General features: G+C 45.3%; 2 pseudogenes; both read left to right on the top strand.

The window, feature by feature from the left end:
- Positions 1-3772: 3772 nt before the first annotated feature.
- LOC147967428 (uncharacterized) lies at positions 3773-7638 on the top strand (annotated as a pseudogene).
- Positions 7639-8971: 1333 nt separating this feature from the next.
- Positions 8972-10126, top strand: LOC147967427 (uncharacterized; annotated as a pseudogene).
- The last annotated feature ends 6018 nt before the right edge of the window (positions 10127-16144 follow it).

Here is a 16144-nt window from a genome sequence, read left to right as displayed (position 1 = left end):
ATGAAGAAAAATGTTTCAATTTGGATGGGCCAATAACATAAGTGCAAGGCAGGCCCTATAGCAGGCTCGCGGCCCAAACGAGCGCCTCCCATATCGATCGACAGTAGGAAAAATCCCAATTAATTCGCTCCAGCCTCTAGTCTGGTTCGCTCCTAACCTAGCCGCCGCTGGACAGACCGACACAGCACTTCCTCACGCCCTTGTTGGGGGGCGGTCGCTGGGCTTCAAGCGAACGGAAGGACAATAAGAAGATCCAACCCTGGGTGTAGCCTGCGTGGGAGGCAGCGGCGGCAGCATGGGCATGGCATCGAGCTTGCGCAAATGAACATTCGGTAATTGCAAGAGTAGCATGCGCAACGAGCAGGTACATCACATCCCTGATTATATTTAATTCAACTCTTCAATTTCTGGCCGATAGTTAAACCTGACGATGTTGTAAAAATGCTTGTATGTAGGGAATCTATGAGAAAATGAAACCAATTTCTACTTATTTTATAACTCCCCCAATCAATACTGAACTGACTGAATCTGATGTATCTAATCAAGTTTCCAGTGCAAACATACAAGCTCATGTTGTTCTTGAGCCTGAAGTGTCTAATGAACAGACTGCTAATGAAGGATTTGATTCAAACATTTTACATGCTCCTGGTGATGAACATATAGTGTCTAATGAGGGAACTAATGCAAGCATTTTGCAAGCTCATTGAAGGATTTATTGTCTAATGATGATCTACTATGTTGAGAGAGACAGAGATTTGTAGCCATTGATGACAAGCAAATTATAGTGCATTTTCATAGCTTGAGGAAACATCGAGGCCATCTACCAAGAAGTCCCCGCATCATGACAACAAAGCATAAATACTTTTCTAATCTGTTGTTTGGAACTATTGGCATACTTGTGCAGGATAGATATATTGATATGCAGTTTGCGCACTGGTTATACGTGCAATTACACTTCGATATTTTCAGCCAGAGAACGAATAATTCAAGTAGGTATATACCATGTTCATAGTCCTTGTACACCATGTTGCATTTTGTGTTTTTTGGTGCTTGCATCATTTAGTGTTTATAATCTGAACTACTTTGGATCATTAGCTGGTTTTCAAAGTGCATGTAGCTTCACATTTCTCAAGTTATGTTGATTTCCGGAGTGCAAGTGCCTTCATATTTTTTAAGTTAAATGTTCGCCCTGGTAACTTGAATTCGTGGATCAGCCACTCCACACAAATCATACACGAATTCTAGTACGAATTAAATGAAAAGCAGGGACTTATGCTAGCTCGTTGTACAGGCTCACTGCAGCTCTGCTTGCGCTTGGGATGTTCTATGTATAAGTCCATGTTACCACTTGCTTGGATGTGCAGGCCTTGTGCTCCTTGCATCCCCCTCTGCATTTTTGACACGACGAATGGTTGATAAAATAAGAGGAATCGACCTTGATGTTGTACCGGAGGACAGATAGTTACAAGGTTATACGGGTGTGCAGGATGTGTACCAGATCCCATAGCACCGTCATGCTTCGCTAAAATATGGATTTGCATGTTTCAGATGATATCTCCAGAAGAAATAAGAGTTAAGGTCAGAGTTGCATAGGCGTGTAAGCTAAGAGAGCAGTGAAAGGATATCCAAACATCGTCGGAACAGTGCACAAGGGAGTGATGTGTGGATACCTAGTTTGGGCCGGCGTCACTACAAGAAATATGTCAACTTATGACCTTCTGTCAGTGACCCTCATAGAATTGGTCATAAATTTATGACCATTTTAGACCAATTGGTCAAAAGCTGTCTGGGGGGCTCTAAACCCTAAACCATAACGACCATTTTGGTTAAAAAGGTCATAATGCCATTAGAGGAAATGGTCGTAAAGCGGGAAGCACTGTCCACTGCCTCACGCCTAGCTGATAACGACCAATATAACATGGTCACTACACTTGAGTTTGAATGAATTAGGATGATTAGGCAGCCACCTCACCAACCTCGCTTATGTGTCACTGTCTAGGTGTCAATTTTTGTTTAAATGTTAATATTCAACAACAGACGGGGCACACACTGACATGCAGGACCCATTTGACAGGTGGGGCCGAGTGCTTAATTCGCCCAAAAAAGAGGCGCGAGGCGGGACTCGAACCCACGACCTCGCGCTTGCTTCGCTCGCTCTCTACCGCTGGGCTAGAGAGGGACAGTTGCTCAGGTATGGGAATTTATCTATACATTATATAAAACTACGGCTCTCTCGTATCATTGACCTTCCGACCAGGTGCATCGAACAGAGCAACACTGACAGGCGAGAACCATTTACAGGTGGGTGAGCCACTGACAGGTGGGTGAGCGAGCATTTCATTCCCTAAAAAAATGTGCGCTTTAATTCCTATAAAATGTGCGCTAGCGGGGACTCGAACCCATGACCTGGCGCTCGCTCGCTCGTTCGGTACCGCTGGGCTAGAGAGGGATTGTTGCTAATATGTGGGTAATTTTCTATATACTATATAAAACCAGGGCTCTCTCGTATCAGTGACAAGTGGGGCCTTCCGACCAGGTGGCGGCGGATGGCATCGAACAGAGCAACACTTAGCGTTTTTCTAGGTCTTCCGACCAGGTGGCGGCGGGCGGCGGCGGAAGCAACCAACAAGGGTCGCTCGGACGAGGGCGGGTCCGGTGGGCGGCGGCCGGCGGGCGGGGCCGGCGGCCGAAGAAACCACTAGGGGCCGCTCGCCTTGCCCACGACCTCGCTGCAGGTGACCTCGCCCACGGCCTCGTGGCGGAAGCAACCAGCAGGGGCGGAGGCGGGGGCGGGGCGGGGCCCACGACAGGAACGGCGACCTCGCCGCTCGCGTCGCCCATGCATGGGGGAGTCGCCGCTGCCGAGCATGGGGGAGTCGCCACCATCGCAAGCAGACCTCGCCCACGTATGTAGCCCTCTCCTTCCCCCCTCCTCTTCCCCCTCTCCTCTCTGTTGATGTCAATGATTTGATGTAGATTTGTTAGGAGAATCTCCACACACACATAGAGTGATTTGATGTAGGTTTGTTGTAAGCTTGGAAAAATCTCTTGGAAATGTCATTGATGAATTTGGTAGAAATTGTGAAGAGAATTTCTGTTGATGAAATTATTAGGAGAATTGTTGTTGATGAAATTGTTAAGAATTCTTTTGGAATTCAGTTAATTGTTACTGGTAAATTATGTTGTCAGCAATCAATAGAACAGAGCTCGAGTTGGTCTTTCCCTGAAACATGATCCTGGGGTTGATGTAGTTTTGATGTTACACCTCTGAAATTTCAGCCTCAAATCTGTGAAAGGACCTGAATATTGATGTAGATTAGATGTAAACTAGGAAAACTCTCATTGATGTAGATTTGATGCAATCTTGGAAATGGCATTCATGTAAATTGACAGTGGTGTTATTGTTGGTGGTTTAACCAAAATAGTTCTTAGTGGCAGCATATATTGTTATTGTTGGTTGTTTAAGCACCTCTGTTTTTTGTGAACCATCATGTTTTAGTTAGCTTTTCTTTTCTCCCATGTGAAATCTGTATTTCCATTTGAACTACTTTTTATTGCTCCCATGTGAAATCAGTAAACCATGTGAACTGGACTAAAGTAGTGAGAAATTGGAAATAGCTCAATGTTGTGCTTAGGCAGTTAGCATATAAACTTGGGTGCCTACCTTATTTTATGGAATTTTAGCTTCCATTACTTCCATCCATTTTCATTAATTAATGTTGATGCACTTAGATTGATTTGCTAAGTTGCAACAATTTTTTGTCTTTGGCAGATGGACAGAAGCTGGATTAGAGAAGGAGTTAGAAAGTTTTTGAAAGAACATATGAAAGGAGTTGATGATTTCATGGCATTTGTTCGGGCAAATTTTGCCAACGATGCTCACATTCTTTGCCCATGTTGTGAATGCCTCAACCGTCCAAGAATGGCTCAAGGAAGAGTGGAAGATCATCTGCTTCTTAATGGGATGTCCAGCACATATGATAGATGGATATATCATGGAGAACCTTTAGACAGACAACCTCAACATTTTGAAGCTAATACAGAGGCCCCTCATATGATGGGTGGTGGTGATGCTGGCATTGATTTCATGGAAAAGGTTTTGCGATATAATGCTGTTTTGGAGGAAGAGGATGGGCATGAAGATGATAGGATTCCTGACCTATTGAAGGATTTGTATGATGCTGAAGATCGTACTGATGGACAGAAATCGTTGTTTGCTGAGGTGTTAGAGGAGGCGAAGCGCACAGCTCATGAAGGGGGTAAATTTTCAAGATTTACCTTCACCGTGAAGTTACTCCACATCAAGTCTTTCTACCGGATTAGCAATGCCGCATTCAACGCAATACTCCATCTTTTGAGCTTGCAATTCCCTAATAGTTGTGTTCCCAGATCTTATGATGAAGCATTGAGCATAATCCGCAGGCTGGGGTTAGGTTATGTGTCAATACATGTGTGCCCAAATAACTGTGTCTTGTTTCGGAAGGATTTAGCAAAGCATGAAAACTGTCCAAAATGCAATGCATCTAGGTGGAAAGATGCTGATGGGAAGAAGTCAATATCGGAGAAGGTACTGAGGCACTTTCCCTTGATACCAAGCCTGTAGCGGATGTTCATCTCGAAGAAATCATCGCGTGAGGTACAGTGGCACAAGCTGAAGCGGCAACCTGTGGACAATGAGCTAAGCCATCCAGCGGATGGAGAGGCATGGAAAGAGTTTAACCGTATACATTTTGATTTTGCTGCAGATCCAAGGAACATAAAACTTGGCATTTCCACAGATGGGTTTAATCCATTTGGGAACATGAGCACGTCTTATAGCATGTGGCCAGTTTTTGTGGTGCCGTACAACCTGCCACCATGGGCATGCATGGATCAGTCCAACTTCATGATGTCATTGCTTATCTCGGGTCCAGATTCTCCAGGAAAGGATTTTGATGTCTTTATGGAGCCCCACGTAGAAGAACTGCTCCAGCTCTGGACTGGTGTACCTACATACGATGCCTTGAGTCTGGAAGAAAAGTTCAATCTACGTGCTGCGATCATATGGTCCATCCATGATTTCCCGGCTCTGCACACTCTGTCTGGGAGGATCACAGCGGGGTATCAGGCTTGTGTCCATTGTGACAAAGACCCTTGCTCAAAGAGAATAAGGAGCAAGATATGCTATATTGGGCACCGCCGCTTTCTTCCCCGAAACCATCGCTGGCGAAGAAGCAAAGATTTTAATGGTGAGAATGAAACCCGTGACAAGCCAGCTGAATTCACTAAAGAAGAGCTGGAGCAGCAACTTGAAAAGGTGAAAGATGTGAGACCAGGAAAGCTGGCAAAGAAAAGAAAGCGTGAGGAAGGTCAATGTTGGGACCGGAGGTCTTGTTTGTGGGACCTGCCATACTGGGCTGATCTGAAATTAAGGCATAATCTCGATGTAATGCACATTGAGAAAAACATATGCGAGAATCTGCTAGGGACGTTTCGGAACATTGAAGGGAAGACAAAGGACACGGTTAGTTCTAGGCTTGATTTGGAGGACATGGGCATAAGAGAAGATTTGCATCTACAGCACAATGAAGATGAAGATTCATTTGAAATTCCACGAGCATGGTATACAATGAATAAAGAACAAAAGCTTGCATTCTGTGAATTCCTAAGAGCGGTGAAATTTCCAGATGGTTATGCTGCTAACCTAGCAAAGTGTGTTACTTCTGATGGATTCAAGCTTTCAGTACTGAAAACCCATGATTGTCACATCCTCCTCCAAAGGATTTTACCGGCGGGCCTCCGAGGAATCATGCACAAGGATATATATATGAAGCGGTTGCTGAGCTGGGAAATTTCTTTAGAGAACTGTGCTGCAAAACCCTCAAGTTAACTGTCTTGGAAAGACTTGAAAAAGAAATCCCAATTATTCTTTGCAAGCTCGAGAAGATTTTCCCTCCAGCTTTCTTCACCGTGATGGTCCATTTGGCGGTGCACTTACCCAAAGAGGAAATGCTTAGAGGCCCTGTGCAATACGGTTGGATGTACCCAATCGAAAGAAGGCTGCTTACTTGTAAGCGTTATGTGCGAAACACGGCAAGACCTGAAGGTTCTATTGCTGAAGCATATGTCGTTGACGAGTGCTTGACTTTTTGCTCCAGATACTTTGGTGATGTGGAAACAAGATGGAAGCGGCCGGGCAGAATTAGAGAGCGGTCTGATTCGCAAAGTGGTGATGTCTCTGTTTTCAACCATGGTGTGAACTTTCTTGGAGCGTCACAATACTTGGAGGCTGGTGATGAGTATGACAAGATGGTTTTGTTTGTGCTCAGCAATTGCGCCGAGGTTCTACCATATATCGAGTACGTTATATCTTGTGCACTCATTATATATATATATTTTTTGCTTGGGTTAGCACCAGCCTAATGTTTTAATTCACATGTTTTGTTGGCATTGTAGGAAATGCAAGGAAGAGTTAAATCAGGAAGAAAGCAATATCAATGTTGATAAAAGGGTTGCGAAGGTGTTTGCTAAGTGGTTTAAGAATCATGTGAGATCTTTAGCCACATGTTTTATGTTTTCTGTGTTATTCACCCATTGTTAAATACCATTGTTTGCTAAATGGTTTATTTGTGCAGATTGGAAAGTTGCATGAGGAGAAGAAGGTCAGTGATGATCTATTTGCTTTGGCATGCTTACCGGATAAGCGAGTGAGAGTGTATTCAGCATGCATTGCTGACGGTGTCCGGTACCACACCGTTGACCGCGAGGAAAAAAGGAAGACACAAAATAGTGGAATCGTCACTGAGGGGTCACATGATGGTGAGATCATTGACTTCTATGGTCAGTTGAGAAGCATCGTAGAGTTGCAGTACAACTCTAGTGGTGGTATCCATCGCTCGGTTGACTTATTTCGCTGTGACTGGTTTGATCTTGGTAGCAAGAAGAGGAGAGACTCTTTTGTCAAATATGATGGCCACTTCAAAAGCATCAACACTGCAAGGTGCTGGTATAAGAGTGATCCCTTTATTCTAACAACACAAGCAACAATGGTGTTTTATCTGCCAGACACTCTTTTGCACGGAAAATGGCGAGTTGGGCAAAACTTTCAGCACAGACACTTGTGGAGTGTGACTGAAACTGAAGTGGAAAAGGGCCCCGGTGATGGTGGACTAACATACCAAGATGATGACTCTACGGAAGTTCCGTTGCAAGCTGATGATGACTCCATGGAAGTTCCGGTGCAAAGCAGAGTGTGAAGGGACCGGGAACGTGTGATCATTGGTGCTGCAACAGTTGAAGGCATCAAGAAAAGAAGAAAGGTGGTAGAGGATGGACATGAAAGCGAGGATGAGGAAAACCGGACTGATCATACTATGCTGCAATATTGTAGTGATGATGAGGAAAACAGGAGTGGGCATAGAGTTCCTTGTTTTCTTATCGACGACGATGAGTAGCGAATGGACATGAAGGTAAATTTGGTCTCCTTGGTGATCCTTTTAACTCTCTGTAGTTTTCCTTCTTGTGCACATGCATGGTGATCCTAATGTACTACAATTATCTCCAGGTAGCAAAATGCTTGAAGATCCTGATGGCTGTAGTGGTGTGATCCTGATGGCTGTAGTGGTGTGGTCTTATAGCATGGAGCTGATGGCAAAATGAAGTTGTGCTCAGAATGTTGTCAAAATGTTGTCCTGTAATGCAAAAGATTGCAAAATGATCATTTAGATATTGGTGATCATTTATTTCAAGTTTTGGTGATCATACAGAATGTTGTCTAGTAGTTTTTGTGATCATGTAGTAGTTTTTTTGAACTGAAGTGGATGATGTCTGGTTTTGCTTCAACTGAATTTTAACTGAATTTTGCTTCAACTGAACCCATTTCATTGTGAGCAAAAAGATATGCGCCAGCGGGGACTCGAACCCAGAACCATACGCTTGTTTCACTATGTTTCTACCACTGGGCTAGGAAGAGGCTGTTGGTTTTGTACTCTATGCCAACCCTTTTGACTATATCAAACTAGTCAAGTATCAAGCACACACCTCACTGACAAGTGGGCCACTCGACCCACTCACTAACAAGTGGGCCATTTTACTATTGTACCAAAGCTACCAAAAATATGCGCGTGACCAAAAAATATGCATGCGCTGGGGCTCGAACCCACGACCGTGCGCTTAGTTCACTTGGTTTCTACCACTGGGCTAGGAAGAGGTTGTTGGTTTTGTACTCTATGCCCACCCTTTCAATGTATCAAACAACTCGCTGACTATTGGGCCCGCTCCTCCTCCTATCCACTCTTTTCCCCACTCCCCCTCTCCACTCCTCCTATCCACTCGACCCGCTCCTGCTCTCCGCCGCCACTGGCTTCTTCCTCTCCCACCGCCGCCGCCAGCTTCTTTCTCTCCATCGCCGACTCTCCGTCACCGTGGGTATGAATCCGCTTCCTCTTCCTCTTCCTATCTACTGTTATGATAGATTAGGGTTCTTGCCGCCAGATTAGGGTTTGATTAGGATGTTTTTTAGGGTGACGGCGACGCCTCCCCGGAGCGTCTGCTAGTCTGACGCCTCCCACGCAGCTTGCCCTACGCCGCCGGCGACCACTTCTTCTCGGACTCCACCGCGGTAAGCCATCCGCTTCATATCATCTCTCCTTTCTCTTCTGCTCTAGGGTTTGAGAATCTAGGATTTGTTATGCATACTAGGCATCTATTGGTGGATTTAGGCATATTGTTCTTGGTGGATTTAGTATGCTCTGTTGGTGGATCTAGTGTGGTTGAATTGCTGTTTGATTACTATGTTGTTGCTGTTGGTAGTCACCTGACAGCAATTAACTGTTGCTGTGGTAGGTAGTGTGGTAGACATGCTGTTCTGTTGCTGTTGAATTCTGTGGTTAATTAACTGAATTAACCGTATTCTGTTGCTGTTGAATTCTATGGTGAACATGCTGTTATTGTTGCCAGAACATGCTGTTGAATTCTGTTGCTGTTGAATTCTATGGTTGAACATGCTGTTGTGGTTATTCTTGTTGACAAGTCTTATGCTGCAGTGGGATTCATGCATATGCAGGTGTAGTGACCTGCATGAATATGGGCAGAAGTTTAATTTACAATGCTGCTTGTTTCCTATTTCTGTCCAGTCATGTTGTTTAATTTACTATTGCTTGTTTCCTATTGCTTGTTTAGAGTAGAAGTGAGATTGCTGGCTTGGAAGGTTTTGAGTTCTTCGAGTTCATAATTGAGAAATCTTGCAGTAGGCAGGTATATTTATCATCACTCATTTCTTTATCATCACTCTACTGTCTAGTGCTTGATTGCCACAATTAACCACTGCTTGACCCTCGCTGCAGAGGCTGCCTGACAAGTTTGCGAAGATGCTCGCGGGCCGTGAGCCCCACAAAGTGAAGCTGCGGGAGGCTGACAATGGGCTTCACAGGCTGTGGAAAGTGTTGGTGGTGTTTGATGGTGAAGGCCACATGTACCTAGGGCCCGGCTGGGAGCATTTCGCCCGCGCCCATGATCTACAGCTCGGGTACTTCCTTGTCTTCCGCTACGACGGCGACGCCATGTTCACCGAGAACATGTTTGACAACACCATGTGCCGCATGTACTACCAGCATGACGACGATGCTAGTAAGCTCTCTGCCTCTCTTCTTCCTGTCCTTTTGGCTTCCTCTACCTGCACGATGAGAACACCATGTTCACACTTTGTTGCATTTGGCCAGGCAATGGGAGCAGCAGCGGGGATGACGAGGAGCAGAGCGGGGATGACGATGAGGAGTAGAGCGGGGATGACGAGGAGCAAAGTGGGGATGACGAGGAGCAGCCTATTCTGGCTGACGACGAACATGCTATGGTGGTGGCTGACGACGACCCTACTATGTTGGTGGCGGATGACGACCTTGCTATGGTGGTGGCGGACGACGACCTTGCTATGGTGGTGGCGGACGACGACCTCGCGATCGTGGTGGCGGACGACGGACTCGCGATGGTGGTGGTGGACGACGACCTCGCGATGGTGGCGGCACCTGCAATCCCACAGCTTGGCGACAGGACCATGCCAATTGTGGTAGAGGAGTACATTCGCGTTGGGATTCGCCACTCTGAGCGCATCAGGTTGATGAAGGAGAAGAAGGAGGAGTGGAGGTGTTAAGAAGGTGTTCAGCATGTTAGGTTTAAGCTTGTTAGTGTAATATGAACATGTCAATGTTAAGCATGTCAGGTTTAATTTTGTGCATGCTCATGGATGCTGTATGACAGTGTCATCTAAACAAGTCATTTTTTAACAATGAATATTCAGTTTGGTAATTTATGGGAATTGAAATTTTTTATGCATGCTCATGGATGAAAGATAAAATTATGGGTTTTTGTGCATGCTCATGTATGAAACAATATAAGTTTCATTTTTTGAATGCTAAAAACATGACTCAAACCCTAGCCACGGATGACCGCTGTGACTAAATCCGCCGGTTTTTGAAAACACCGTACAAATTCAAAGGGTGTGTCTAGGGCACATCTAGATGTTCTCTAGTTATTGCACATCTAAGTGAGTGAATCAAGCATAAAGAGAAAAGAAAAAAGAAAAAGGAAAATATCCACACGAATCTTGACGTAAGATCAATGCCATAGGACTTAGATGTGCAATACTTATGGCACATCTAGATGTGCTTTAGCAAAACTGAAATTCAAAAACCGTTTTTCATTTTTTGAATGCAAAAGACATGCGTTTTTCGTAAAGCGGCTACAAGGAGGGGCACCCCAAACGGCGCCATTCCATGTCTATCTCAAAGTAGACCCTATTTTACGAACGGTCACCAAAAAGCATGCATTTCCGACCCTCGTAGCTACTCCCGGCAATTCGGACCACCTTCGGCCGATTCAGCTGGAACCGGCTGGAATTTGAACTACGGGTCCTCCATAGCTTGCCCGTTATTTTCACTAAAAATGCTTTTTAGCTTCACAGGTAGGCATTCCATCACAGAATCGACAACAGATTTGCACGGCTCAAACCCTAGCCACGGACGGTCGCCGTGACGAAATCGGCCGGTTATTGAACACACCGTAAAAAATTAAAAAAAATCAAAAAAATGGGAGACCTCCGCGTCACATCATCAAATGTGGCCTACCAACTAGCAAAAATATTAAACTTGCAATACCGGCATTTTCTTGAAAAAGTGTTCTCAAAAACGACCTACCACGAACGAAGATTCATGGCTTTCAAGCCAAACTAGCAATGATATGGCCGCATCTGTTGAATAGTTTCTGATAATATGCCCAAATTGGGCGCATGCCTCCGTCTTGTGATGGCAAACAATGTTGCCAAAGCGAGGTTCCAACTTGCTTACCAAAAAAAACCGTTTTTCATTTCTTGAATGCAAAAGACATGCGTTTTTCGTGAAGCGGCTACAAGGAGGGGCACCCCAAACGGCGCCATTCCATGTCTATCTCAAAGTAGACCTTATTTTAAGGACGGTCGCCAAAAAGCATGCATTTCCGACCCTCGTAGCTACTCCCGGCAATTCGGACCACCTTCGGCCGATTCAGCTGGAACCGGCTGGAATTTGAACTGCGGGTCCTCCATAGCTTGCCCGTTATTTTCACTGAAAATGCTTTTTAGCTTCACAGGTAGGCATTCCATCACAGAATCGACAACAGATTTGCATGGCTCAAACCCTAGCCACGGACGGTTGCCGTGACGAAATCGGCCGGTTTTTGAAAACACCGTAAAAAAATTAAAAAAAACAAAAAAATGGGAGACCTCCGCGTCACATCATCAAATGTGCCTAGCAACTAGCAAAAATACTAAACTTGCAATACCGGTGTTTTCTTGAAAAAGTGTTCTCAAAAACGACCTACCATGAACGAAGATTCATGGCTTTCAAGCCAAACTAGCAACGATATGGCCGCATCCGTTGAATAGTTTCTGATAATATGCCCAAATTGGGCGCATGCCTCCGTCTTGTGATGGCAAACAATGTTGCCAAAGCGAGGTTCCAACTTGTTTAACAAAAAAAACCGTTTTTCATTTCTTGAATGCAAAAGACATGCGTTTTTTGTGAAGCGGCTACAAGGAGGGGCACCCCACACGGCGCCATTCCATGTCTATCTCAAAGTAGACCCTATTTTACGGACGGTCGCCAAAAAGCATGCATTTCCGACCCTCGTAGCTACTCCCGGCAATTCGGACCACCTTCGGCCGATTCAGCTGGAACCGGCTGGAATTTGAACTGCGGGTCCTCCATAGCTTGCCCGTTATTTTCACTAAAAATGCTTTTTAGCTTCACAGGTAGGCATTCCATCACAAAATCGACAACAGATTTGCACGGCTCAAACCCTAGCCACGGACGGTCGCCGCGACGAAATCGGCCGGTTTTTGAAAACATCGTAAAAAATTAAAAAAACAAAAAAATGGGAGACCTCCGCGTCACATCATCAAATGTGGCCTACCAACTAGCAAAAATACTAAACTTGCAATACCAGTGTTTTCTTGAAAAAGTGTTCTCAAAAACGACCTACCACGAACGAAGATTCATGGCTTTCAAGCCAAACTAGCAATGATATGGCCGCATCCGTTGAATAGTTTCTGATAATATGCCCAAATTGGGCGCATGCCTCCATCTTGTGATGGCAAACAATGTTGCCAAAGCGAGGTTCCAACTTGTTTAACAAAAAAACCGTTTTTCATTTCTTGAATGCAAAAGACATGCGCTTTTCGTGAAGCGGCTACAAGGAGGGGCACCCCACACGGCGCCATTCCATGTCTATCTCAAAGTAGACCCTATTTTCCGGACGGTCGCCAAAAAGCATGCATTTCCGACCCTCGTAGCTACTCCCGGCAATTCGGACCACCTTCGGCCGATTTAGCTGGAACCGGCTGGAATTTGAACTGCGGGTCCTCCATAGCTTGCCCGTTATTTTCACTAAAAATGCTTTTTAGCTTCACAGGTAGGCATTCCATCACAGAATCGACAACAGATTTGCACGGCTCAAACCCTAGCCACGGACGGTCGCCGTGACGAAATCGGCCGGTTTTTGAAAACACCGTAAAAAATTCAAAAAAAATCAAAAAAAATGGGAGACCTCCACGTCACATCATCAAATGTGGCCTACCAACTAGCAAAAATACTAAACTTGCAACACCGGCGTTTTCTTGAAAAAGTGTTCTCAAAAACGACCTACCACGAACGAAGACTCATGGCTTTCAAGCCAAACTAGCAATGATATGGCCGCATCCGTTGAATAGTTTCTCATAATATGCCCAAATTGGGCGCATGCCTCCGTCTTGTGATGGAAAACAATGTTGCCAAAGCGAGGTTCCAACTTGTTTAACAAAAACAAACCATTTTTCATTTCTTGAATGCAAAAGACATGCGTTTTTCGTGAAGCGGCTACAAGGAGGGGCACCCCAAACGGCACCATTCCATGTCTATCTCAAAGTAGACCCTATTTTACGGACGGTCGCCAAAAAGCATGCATTTCCGACCCTCGTAGCTACTCCCGGCAATTCGGACCACCTTCGGCCGATTCAGCTGGAACCGGCTGGAATTTGAACTACGGGTCCTCCATAGCTTGCCCGTTATTTTCACTAAAAATGCTTTTTAGCTTCACAGGTAGGCATTCCATCACAGAATCGACAACAGATTTGCACGGCTCAAACCCTAGCCACGGACGGTCGCCGCGACGAAATCGGCCGGTTTTTGAAAACACCGTAAAAAATTCAAAAAGAATCGAAAAAATGGGAGACCTCCGCGTCACATCATCAAATGTGGCCTACCATCTAGCAAAAATACTAAACTTGCAATACCGGCGTTTTCTTGAAAAAGTGTTCTCAAAAACGACCTACCATGAACGAAGATTCATGGCTTTCAAGCCAAACTAGCAATGATATGGCCGCATCCGTTGAATAGTTTCTGATAATATGCCCAAATTGGGCGCATGCCTCCATCTTGTGATGGCAAACAATTTTGCCAAAGCGAGGTTCCAACTTGTTTAACAAAAAAAAACCGTTTTTCATTTCTTCAATGCAAAAGACATGCGTTTTTCGTGAAGCGGCTACAAGGAGCGGCACCCCAAATGGCGCCATTCCATGTCTATCTCAAAGTAGACCCTATTTTATAGACGGTCGCCAAAAAGCATGCATTTCCGACCCTCGTAGCTACTCCCGGCAATTCGGACCACCTTCGGCCGATTCAGCTGGAACCGACAGGAATTTGAACTGCGGGTCCTCCATAGATTGCCCGTTATTTTCACTAAAAATGCTTTTTAGCTTCACAAGTAGGCATTCCATCACAGAATCGACGACAGATTTGCACGGCTCAAACCCTAGCCACGGACGGTCGCCGCGACGAAATCGGCCGGTTTTTGAAAACACCGTAAAAAATTCAAAAAAAAATCAAAAAAATGGGAGACCTCCGTGTCACATCATCAAATGTGGCCTACCAACTAGAAAAAAATACTAAACTTGCAATACCGGCGTTTTCTTGAGCTACTTGGTATGATGTTAACCATGATTTCTACAAAGTTTACAAAAAAACCCTATTTTTTTCTACACCCAAACCCAAAAGGATTTCCCTCCCACACCAAAATTTTCCCTCCACCAAAATTTCCCTCTCCCAAAATTTCCCACCACTCCTCTCCCACTACCAGGCAGGACCCACCACTCCCTCTCCCACTAACACGCGGGATCCCCTCACCTCCCCTCCCAAAATTTCCCCATTCCCCTCCCCTCTCCCCGACGAACCCTAGCTTCTCCCTCCATTCCCCACCTCCCTGCTCCGCGCCGCCCCGCTCCCCACCCTAGCGCCGCCCCTCCTCTGCTCCTCCCCGCACCTCCCTGCTCCACGCCGCCCCGCTCCCACTCCCTCCCCTCCTCCGTGCCGCGGACTACATCGACGACGACGGCGGCCACGTCGACTACATCAACGACGATGGCGCGATCGACGACGACCACCGCTGCATTGTCAACATCATCTCCCCCTAGGTACTTCTCCCCTTGATCCATCTCCCCTCCTCTTGTGGATCCACCTCCCCTCTGGTGGATCCATCTCCCATCTAGTAGATCCCCCTCATGGGTTAGGATATTCTAGGGTTAGGATCTCCTGGTGGTTCGGTAGGTCCTCTGGTGGTTCTTGGGGTTAGGGTTCATGTTTATTGTTGCGTGGGGATGATCTCCCTCTAGTTGATGGGGTTAGGGTTAGGGTTCATGGGTCAGGGTTAGGATTCATGGGGTTAGGGTTAGGACCTCCTGGTGGTTCGTTTGGTCCGCTTCATGGTTTAGGGTTCATGATTTTAGGGATGGGGATGGATGGGGAAGTGGATGAATTTTGGGGATGAGGAAGTGGATGATGTCTGGTTGATGGTGCTTGTATCAGTACTTGCTTGTGTATGGTTCAATTACTCAGCTAGCATAGATGGTGAATTAGGTTTCCAACAGCACTTCGAAAAGAAGCTACTTGCTTCCTTGTTTGTATCAACAGTACTTTCTTGTTTGTTGCCCTTCAATTTCCTTCCTTGTTTGCTTGTTACTGTCAGTAGCACTATGCTTGTTTCTATCAGTAGCACTTTCCATGCTTGCTTGCTTGTATTATGCACTTTGCTTGCTTGCAACTTGGGTTAGTATGAACATGTACTTGATTGCTTGTAGCACTTTGCTATCAGTAGCACTACTGGGGTTTGTAGCAGTGTTCTTCTTTCATGATATGTGCATGAAGCTTGTGTTCTTCTTTCCAGTGAACACGGGAATGCTTAGTACTTATTGTGGTATTGGAATTCCTGGTGTGTTAAGGCAGTATGACTAGTTTTAATATATACTAGATTGGTGCTAGATAATTTTGATTGCTGTAATATACAAGGTTGATTCTAATTGTCAAAATGTCTTAACTTGTGTCATCTAGTCTGTAGCCATTTTTGGTGTGTAGAGACAACATAATCAATAGTTGAGTATAGTTTTTTCATCTGCTTTTGTATAGCTGCAAGTATAGTTGTTTCATGCTTTACCAGTGGCAACATCTAGTTGTTTTGAAGGTCCTCATGATATACTCGTCTAGCTTCCTGTCAGACTGTCTAAGCATGTGTACATGACACCAATTCACTAGTTCATGTTGCTTGCTTGCTAGCATACATGTTACTTGCTGGCATACATGCTTAATTAGGGTTTCCATCAGCATTACTT

The sequence above is a fragment of the Triticum urartu genome, chromosome 5A (genome assembly GCF_056163025.1).
Source record: "Triticum urartu cultivar PI428250 chromosome 5A, HENAU_Tu73, whole genome shotgun sequence".
NCBI classification, from domain to species: domain Eukaryota; kingdom Viridiplantae; phylum Streptophyta; class Magnoliopsida; order Poales; family Poaceae; genus Triticum; species Triticum urartu.
The sequence above is the reverse complement of the archived record's forward strand: the minus strand, read 5'-3'. Positions and strand labels throughout refer to the sequence as shown.